General features: G+C 34.3%; 1 pseudogene; it reads left to right on the top strand.

Annotated features, from left to right (window-relative positions):
* LOC18601976 lies at positions 133 to 7,686 on the top strand (annotated as a pseudogene).

Genomic DNA, 10,596 nt, shown 5'->3' on the forward strand with positions numbered 1-10,596 from the left:
ACAAATTTGTAGGACTAAAAGGTCTTTTCATATTTCACTTAAAATCGTTAAATGATTAATATATATATGTATTTTAAAAAAGAGAAGTAGACAATTTTGTCAACTAATCAGTACATTGAGAATAAAAGCACATCCAATGGTTCACCACGATTTCTTCAAACTTACAATGCCATAGTCAAACTAATACTAATCAAGTAGGAACATTGAACTTCTTATTTTAGTGCAAACTGAGTGTATCATACAATACTTGGAAACAATTCCTGCAACAAACTTGAGGAACACAAAGAGTGAAAAGAATGGAAGAGGCATTGCTGCCAAAGAGAGAATGGAAGATATGGGAGGTGATGACTTGGGGAATCTTTGTGGAAGAGCTTAAGAAGGTGAGCTCCGTGGCAACGCCTTTGGTGGCAGTGGCAGTGCTACAGTACCTTCTGCAGGTCGTATGACAGATGATGGTAGGACATCTTGGTGAACTCTTTGTGTCTTCTGTCGCAATTGCCGCCTCTTTCTGTAATAGTACTGGCTTTAGCTTCCTTGTAAAGTTCTCTCTCTCACTCTTCTTTAACATGAACATTACTTGATGCTTTTTGTTGATTAGCCTCCCTATATTAGCTATTACTAATTTTAATATAGTAATTTTGCAATAAATATACGGAACCATGAAAGATACAGGGTATGAAAATTAACAAATTAATAACAAGTTTTGCTTCAATTGAAAACTTTTCCAAATACATGATAATTGACACCTACATTATATGATAAGTAGGTGGGATTTGCAAGTGCCTTATGTAAAACTTTGTAAGTGTTTATGAATTCTAGAGAATAAGGGAGAAGAAGCAGAGAAAGGAGAATAAAGGTTCTAAACAGAGTAATGAAAAATTATTCTGGAATTCATCACACTGCTTAGTACATTTTTCAGTATTTATATGAGAAATTTTGAATTCAAAAATTGCCTAGATCCTAAAATGTAGCAACGGCTTTCAAACAGAATGAATCAAGCCTGAACTTAGCTCACATTCACCATAAAAACCAGTGCAAAGCAATCAGAACAACTAACTAAAACAGTCTTGGCTTAAAGCCTTACAAGACATATAGAACAACACTGTAATAGTAAAACATAAAAGAAAACCAAGTGAAACGACACGCTGTTACAACGTTTCATTAACAATCAAAACAGTAAAACAAAACGATTCTTGCTTGCTGCGTTTTGACTCCAACGACTACTTTAATTTGTTGTTGCACCCCACCATCTGATTCTCTCTTCTTCCACAGTTCACAGCTTTTCATTAACCAAATAAAGATCACCTTTCTAACACACCTCCTTGATCTTTAGTTTGGTAAACACCTAAACAAGATCTTAAAAACTCAAACCTCTCACGATTAAGCCCCTTGGTAAAAATATCAGCAAGCTGATCTTCAGTTAAGCAGTACTTCAGTTCAACTTTATTGTTCTTCACAACATCCCTTAAAGCATGAAATTTAACTCAAATGTGTTTGGTCCTACCATGATGCACTGGATTCTTTGCAATAGCAATAGCAGATTGATTATCAACATTAAGAAGAATTTCCTTAGTCAGAACCACTCCCAAATCTGACAAAACTTTCCTCAACCACTGAGCTTGATTTGCTACTGCTGCAGTGGCTATGTACTCTGCCTCAGTAGAAGATTGAGCTACAATTTCTTGCTTTTTAGAATTCCATGAGAACACCGCATTACCAAGAGAAAAACAATAACCGCTTGTGCTCTTTGAATCATCCACAGAACTAGCCCAATCATTGTCACTGTGCCCAACAACTTTCAGGCTTTCATCCTTCAGGTATCTTAGACCAAAATAAACTGTCCCTTGCACATATCTAATAACTTTTTTAATTGCCTTTAAATGATCCTGTGATGGAGATTGCATGAACCTTGAAAGAAGACAAGTTGCATACATAATGTCTGGTCTAATAGCCGATAAGTATAGTAATGAACCTATCATACTTCTATATAACAAACCACATGCATCACCAAAATCATCATTCTTACTGAATTTAGCACCAACAATAAGTGGAGTAGGGACAAACTTACAATCATTCATATTGAACTTTTTCAGTAAATCTCGAGCATACTTGGCCTGATGTAGACAGATTTCACCATCATTCTGCTGAACTTCCATGCCTAGAAAGTAGGACATTAATCCCAAATCTATCATTTCAAAAACAGACATCATTTGAGCCTTAAAATTTATCAAATGCTTCTCATCTGGACCTGTATTAGCAAGTCATCAACATATAAGGCAACTATCAGCTTAATAGAATCATCAACCTTTTGAACATAGAAAGTTGATTTAGTTAAACTTCTATCAAATCCCAAACTTCTGAAATGCTGGTCAATTCTATCATATCAGGCTCGTGGAGCCTATTTAAGACTATACAAAGCTTTCACCAACTTGCAAACTTTAGTTTCTGAACTTTTCACAACATAGCCTTCTCGCTGTTCCACATAGATGTCTTCTGTCAGTATGCCATTCAAGAATGCAGATTTCACATCAAGATGGCTTATCTTCCAACCTTGTTTAGCTAAGCATGCCACAAGTAATCTTATTGTGTCAAGCTTGGCAACAAGTGCCAATGTTTCAAAAAAATCAATGCCATAAGTCTATGCAAACCCTTTTACAACCAGCCTTGCTTTGTACTTGTTTATTGTACCATCTGGGTTCAACTTTGTCCTAAAAACGCATTTAACACCAATAACATTATGATCCTTTGGCCTATCAACCGAATTCCAAGTGTTGTTCTTTAAAAGCATACTCATTTCAGTGTCCATTGTAGCCTTTCAATTTGCATCTGCTTTGGCTTCAGCAAAACAAGTAGGTTCTGCAACAACAACATTACATTTACTATAGATATCAACCAAAGACCTAGTTTCTCTGACTACTAAACGTTCATCTTCAATGTCTTTAGTCTCACTAGCTTCATCATCAACTGATTTGCTAGACAATTCAACTAGATCAACTCTCTCTCTACATTTTTTCAAAATTCCATTTCTGCTCTTCATCAAACATCACTTCTTTGCTTATAAACAGCCTTTCAGACTTAACATCCAGTAGTCTATATCCTTTGAAAACATCACTATATCCCAAGTGAATTGCTTGCAAAGCCTTAGGATCTAACTTAGACCTTTTCTCATCAGCAACTTTTGCAAAGCAAACACAACCAAAAACTCTAAGATGAGATACTGTTGGCTTATGATTGTACCACAGTTCGTAAGGAGTTTTTGATGCTAAAGCTTTAGTATAAGTCACATTTAGAATATAATTAGCAGTATTTACTGCCTTAACCCAAAACCTTTTTAGTAAATCCATTTGAAACAACATGCGTCTACTCATCTCCAAGAGAGTTCTATTTTTTCTTTTTATTGTCCCATTCTGATGAGGATTGTAAGTTACAGTCAATTGATGCCTAACTCCAAAATTCTCCAAGAGCTTCTCAAACTTTGATGAAGTGAACTTTGAACCATAGTCACTTCTCAATGTTTTGATATGTAGCTCTGCAAAGTTCTCAACTAACCTTCTAAACTTAACAAACTGTTGTAAAGCATCTGACTTGTGCACCAGAAAGTAAAACCAACAGAATTTGGTAAAGTCATCAATGAAAAGTAAAAAATACTTACTGCCATTCAAATATGCTTGTTTCATAGGACTACAGAGATCTGTATGAATGAGTTCCAATTTATGCTGAGCTTTCCACCTCCTCTCCTTAAGATAAGGCTTTCTGCACTATTTTCCAAATTGACAAACATCACATAGTTTCAAAGCCCTTTGTATATTAGGTAATCCATCTTCCATACTTTCTGATGTCATCTTGACAAGTGAATTGTAATTCACATGTCCAAACCTCTTATGCCATAACTTTGACATATTCACTTCACTATAGAAGGCACTATGCATAGTTTCCATTAGATTCAATGGATAACATTTGCTCTTCATAGCTACTGTCAAAATTTCAGCATTTGTTCTATTAAAGATAGTGCAAGCTTTATCTTTGAACATTAACACATACTTGTTATCAGTCAACTGACTAACACTCAACAGGTTTTGCTATGCTTCTGGTACAGAGTATACATCAGAGATAGACTTTAATCCTTTTGGAGTTTTCACTATAACAGTACCTACTCCAAGTATCTTTAAAAACATGTCATTTCCAATTTTCACCTTAGCATTAAAACTCTAATAAAGTTTACTAAACAATTTCTCATTTCTTGTAATGTGGTTAGAACTACCACTATCAATTAACCAGGTATCATTTTTAGCTTAATCAACTTCAACTTCAGCCATAAACAGTACTTCTTCAAACTCAGTAACTTCCTCGGCTACTGCTGCTTTGTTATCTCTTTCAGCCTTCTTCACTTTGCAGACCCTCTCTACATGACCAAGCTGGTTACAACCTCTACACTTCACATTAGGTCTGTACCAGCAGTACTTAGGTTTATGATTGCTCTTTTTACAATGAGGATAAAGAGGATACTTGTCCTTCATTTTCCCTTGCTTATCATCACCTATTGTACTGTGCTTTTGCTTCTTAGAACCCTCACCTTTGCTCCTTAAGCCTTTGATCTTTGCAACTAAAACATTTTCAACAAAAGTTTCACACCTTAGAGCTCTCCTTTGCTCATGAGCAAACAAAACACCAACCAGATCATTAATAGAAATTTTAGTTAGATCTTTAGAGTCTTCCAGAAAAGAGATCTTAGCTTCAAATCTCTCTGAAACACTAACCAAAATCTTGTTCACTACTCTTTTATCACTCACATATTCTCTTAACTGTCTCAATTGATTAACCAACCTCAACAATTTGTCAGTATAATCCTGAATACTATCTTCCTCCTTCATTTTCATAAGCTCAAACTGTCTAGACAAATTCAACACTTGCATTATCCTAGTTCGATCACTACCATGGTATTCTCCTTTCAAACTATCCCAAACAAGCTTAGGATCCTCATAATTCATGATTTTTGTAAATATAGATTCAGAAACAGCAGACTGTAAATAGATCAAGGCTTTGTACCTTTTAACTACATCCTCATTGTGTTGTTTGATCTATGCCAAAGTAGGATTTGCATGCCTTAGCATAGAAGCTTCTCTAGACTCAATTGACTCCCATAAATAAAATGCTTTTAGGTATGTTTGCATCTTAACAGCCTAAAAAGGATAATTCACTTTAGAGAAAATAGGAGGTGAGCCAGCATTGAAACTAGCTGTTGCCATTTGATTTGAAGAAGATACACTCAAGGATAGATGATCAATTCATAGGTCCCATAAGAATAAGAGCTCTGGTACCATGTAAAATTTTGTAAGTGTTTATGAATTCCAGAGAATAAAGGAGAAGAAACAGAGAAAGAAGAATAAAGGTTCTAAACAAAGTAGTGAAAACATTGTTCTGGAATTCATCACACTGCTTAGTACATTTTTCAGTATATATATGAGAAATTTTGAATTCAAAAACTGCCTAGATCCTAAAATGTAGCAACTGTTTTCAAACAGAATGAATCGAGCCTAAACTCAACTCACATTCACCATGAAAACTAGTGCCAAGCAACTAGAACAACTAACTAAAACAGTCTTGGCTTAAAGCCTTACAAGACATATAAAACGACACCGTAATAGTAAAACATAAAAGAAAACCAAGTGAAACGACACACTGCTACAACGTTTCATTAACAATCAAAATAGTAAAACAAAACAACTCATGCTTGCTGCATTTTGACTCCGAAAGCTACTTCAATTTGTTGTTGCACCCCACCATCTGATTCTCTCTTCTTTCACAACTCATAGCTTGTCATTAACCAAATAAAGATCACCTTTCTAACACCTTAGAAAACTCTATGTGGACAAGCATATGGAGCAAAACAATACCAAAAGGTTGGAAGCTATACTTATTGTGCAATGATCTCTATCCTTCCAGTTTGTCTCACAGTATGCCTGGTCTGGATATTCATGGACAAGCTATTAGTGCTAATAGGCCAAGACCCTCAAATTGCAGTGGTGGCTTGCAGATACTCGGTATGGCTCTTACCTGCACTATTTGCCTGTGCCATCCTTCAATCACAAATTCGCTTTTTCCTATCTCAGACTTGATTCTTCCGATGCTTTTTATCTCACTCGCAACTCTATGCTTCCATGTACCTGTTTGTTGGGTTTTGGTATTTAAATCAGGATTAGGAAATAGAGGAACAACATTAGCAATTGGCTTTTCTTATTGGTTCAATGTGATCTTGCACGGATTTTACATGAGATACTCATCATCATGTGAAAAAACACGTGTTCTCTCCCTGAAGGACGTTTTCTTGAGTGTCAAGGAGTTTCTTCGCTTCGGAATCCCTTCTGCTGTACTGATTTGGTAATTCTTTCTTAGTTTCTCATTAACAAGGAAGCAGTCTTTTGGCTTTTCCTCAGGTGTATTGACTCTTCCCGATCTGTTCCTCGCTTGGCAACGAACACAGTCTTGAATGGCGGTCTTTTAAGATTCTTGTACTGCTATCAGGACTTCTGCCGAATTCAAAGTTTGAGACATCAGTTCTTTCTATATGTTATGATCTGTAAGCTTGAAACATCAAAGCTTGAAAAGAAAATAATATCTTTTTTTTGTCAGTACTTGCAATTACATCTAACCGTTTTCCAATCATCCAATATGCAGCTTTACAAGCACGTCGGTGCATTTCTACTTACCATATGGGATTAGTGCTGCCGCAAGGTTTCTTGAATTATGTCGTTTCAATTAAATTAAAAGTTTATTTTGATGCTTATAATTATATACAAAATTTTCTACATTTGCTTTGCAGCACCCGAGTTTCGAACGAATTAGGTGCCGAAAATCCACAAGCAGCTCAAATAGCTTCCTTTGTAGTAATGGTTCTTACACTTGCAGAATCAGTCAATGCAACCATAATTCTTTTCTGTTGCCTTTACGTTTTGGGATACGCTTACACCAATGAAAAGGATGTTATAACTAATGTAACCAAAATGGTTCCCATATTATGCCTCTCAATTGTCATGGACAACTTGCATGCAGTTCTTGCAGGTCAGATCCCAACCATCATGAAAGAAAATATTTACCTGGTGAAACTGCCTAGCATTTTAAGACCCCCCAATATCTGATAAAGCTGATTTGATCTTTGCATCAGGGATTGTTAGAGGAATTGGGTGGCAGCATATTGGAGCCTATGTTAATCTCGGGGCATATTATCTTGTAGGAATTCCAATGGCTATTTTATGTGGTTTCGTTTGCAATTGAGAGGGGAAGGCCTCTGGCTTGGAATGTTGATAGGATCCACTGCAGAAGGAATTCTGCTATCTTTCGTAGCTACTTTCACAAATTGGAAAAAACAGGTTTTTATTCTGTCGATTGAAAAATATTTTCCCATTTCTTAAAAATGAATCATTCCTAGACTTGCTTGATTTTGGATTCGTATGTGGAAATTGTAGGCAATCATGGCTAGTGAAAGGATATTTGAGGGAACATGTTTCACCTGAGGAGTGATCATTCTGAAGAAGGATAAATTCGGATGGGGCTGACTGGGTGGGGGATAATCAAATCATAGCTAGGGAGAGAATATTAGATGGAACATGATGTTCATCTAAGAATGGATCATTTTGAAGAAGCATTTAGTTGCCATGAAATGTTATTATATATGATAACTCTAGTGAATGTTATTCAAAGATGTTTTGAATTCGTTAAGATGAGATAGTCAATATATAAGGAGAGAGACACGTGATTATCTCTGCTTAACTTTGTTACACAATCACATTAGGAGGAAGATGGCATGTGATCCACTTAAGCCTGAAATGGATGAGGCGTATATGGAATCAGAAGAAATGTAAAATGCAGATACCAACTAGAACATTGAGACCTCAAATGCATAAACTACTTGAAGAAATAACTTGGCACCAAATATGTGGAATGATTGACTAGCTTCTAGACTTAATTTTTTATTTAGTTCAATAATCTTTGTATGCTTTATCGTTATAACTAAAACATTACAAGATTGATTTATGTTACTTATCTTGTAACATCATGAAAAAATTTATCGGCTACAAATTAAAATTTTTCTTTAATATTTGTATTTGGAATGAGATGTATTTGTATTTGATCCTTATTATATTTATTTAGATTCCATTTCTCTTAATTTTAATTTTTTATCTACTTATTATATTTTTTATATATTTGTTGTTATACTTTTTCTATAGTACATTTTCTGTTTGTAGATGAAATGTGCATCATCTTACCAATCAAGGAAGACAAGCAAGAGAGCCACCCATCAGTGGACACCTACCGAAGATGATATATTAATTGAATGCTACATGAATCTTATGAATGAAGGATGTCAGAGTAAAGATACTGGGATGTTTAAGATTAATTACTCGCAACAACTTGAGAAATGAATGCTATGGCACATATAAAATCTGGAATAAGGTTTTTGACATTGATGTGGCCGAGAGATTGAGTTTCTTCAAAGGGATTACGCTGACGAAATCGGGAATGAGTATCTCACACCTTCAGTTCACAAACAACACGATAATCTTTATGGAAAAAGGAGTAACGGAAGCGATTAATGTCAGAAGGATTTTGTGATGTTTTGAATTGGTGTCAAGACGATAGATACACTTTGGCAAGTCCTGTGTTTATGCCCGATAGGAATTGAGGATCAAATGGGCAGTGACATAGCATAAGTTTTTAGATGCATTTGGGAAATATTCTGTTCACTCATCTAGGCACCCCCCTTAGGAGCAAATTCGAGAAGTCTTCGCACTTGACTATCGGTGGTGGAAAAGTTTAAAAGGAGATTGGCATTGTGGCAAGTAGAATCACACTGATTAATTCTATCCTTAATTCTCTACCTTTATAATATCTATCAATTTTCACACACCAAAAGGGTTTATGTAAAATAGAGCAAGTGAGCAGGAATTTTTGTTGGGGGAGGAGATGAGAAAAGGAAGATAATGAAAATTAAATAGACTACGGTGTGTAAATCTAAAATTTTTGAAGGTTCGAGAATCTCAATGTTAAGATTCAAATTATTTAATTTGAGTTATTTTACAATTCTATTATCTAGTTAGACTACAATATTTTATTAGAAATATATTATAATACTGTTAATTACTTAGAGTTAGATTATTAATAAAAATTAAGATTAGTCTTATATATATAATATAATTAAGATTTCTCAATACATAATTTTTTATAATACAAGATATTTCTTCTAACATGATATCAAAGCTACCTTGGTTGTTAACAATCTTTATTTCACAAGTCCACTCATGCCATTTTCTACCACTATAGTTTATTTGGCACGCTGGTTGCAATGTGTTCTTGTAACATTATTTGTATGTCAACTATTAATGTTGAGTTTTGTCATGTCATTAAACTTATATCGTACTTCGACACGCTAATTAACTTTTTATATTTATTATATTTTACCACGTTATTCAACTATTTATGTCATATTTCATTACATTATTTACATGTTTCGTCACATTTATCCTCAATTCTATGTTTCATCGTATCATTTTTTATATAATGTTTTGTCACATTACCTTAAAACTTGCTCATAAAAAAGTGGCCATGTTAAGGAAGCGGTAGTGGATATACGATATAGACAAAGATGGATTGTGGATCTCTTGTGTGAAAAGTACAGAATATGGGAGATAAAAGTGGGTGCCTTCTACAATTTTGAAAGAGAATATGTCAGTGGTGTGGAGGAATATCATGAATATTAAAAATGCAGATGGAGCGAGTTTACTTGTAGGCCTTGAAGGATGCGGAGTGTGGGGAATGGTATGGGAATCTTCTTCTGGTTGGATAGGTGGATTACTAATGAGTACTTAAGGGTCCGCTTCCCAAGGTTGTTCTCAATTGTTGTGAAAAAGGAAAATAGTGTAGCATAGTGTGTAAATCGGGACAAGAAGTGGAACTTTGCGGTTAGTATGCAACCGTTTGCAGGGAGGGGGGCAAGGGGCTAGTGGGGCCCCGTTTTCCTGATAATTTTGAAATTGTTATAACTTCTTTTTAAGGTTTTGAAAATTTTATAATTTTATCTCTATAAAATTTTAAAAATTTTAACATATTTTTAATTTTTAAAATTTTATAATTTTCTTAAAATAATTTTTTATTTTGTGAGATGTCTCACAACAATTAATCAATAACTAATTTTAATAGAATTAAAAATTAAACCAATTGCAATAGACTTAGTCTTAAACCCCACTTCTCTAAAACTTTACAATCACTACCTTTTATTCATTTTTTTTTTACCAAATGCTGTAAAAACAAAATAAAAACATTTTTCACACTTTTTACTTGCCAAAATTCTCTATGCAGAAAACATTTAGTCAGTAACTCAATTTTCATATCATGATAATTGATAAGTTTGGTTTATTTATTTATTTTATTTTTAATATTTTCAACTTTAAATTTTTTTATTTAATAATTTCTAATTGGTGATTTTGATTTAGAATTTACCATCTTAACCATTTTTTGTTGAAAGTAACAAAATAAGGATTTGACTAAGCACCTAAGGGTAGTTATTACTTATTTATTTAAGAATTGCTTGATTGCTTTCCT

Source organism: Theobroma cacao, chromosome 4 (assembly GCF_000208745.1).
Source record: "Theobroma cacao cultivar B97-61/B2 chromosome 4, Criollo_cocoa_genome_V2, whole genome shotgun sequence".
NCBI classification, from domain to species: domain Eukaryota; kingdom Viridiplantae; phylum Streptophyta; class Magnoliopsida; order Malvales; family Malvaceae; genus Theobroma; species Theobroma cacao.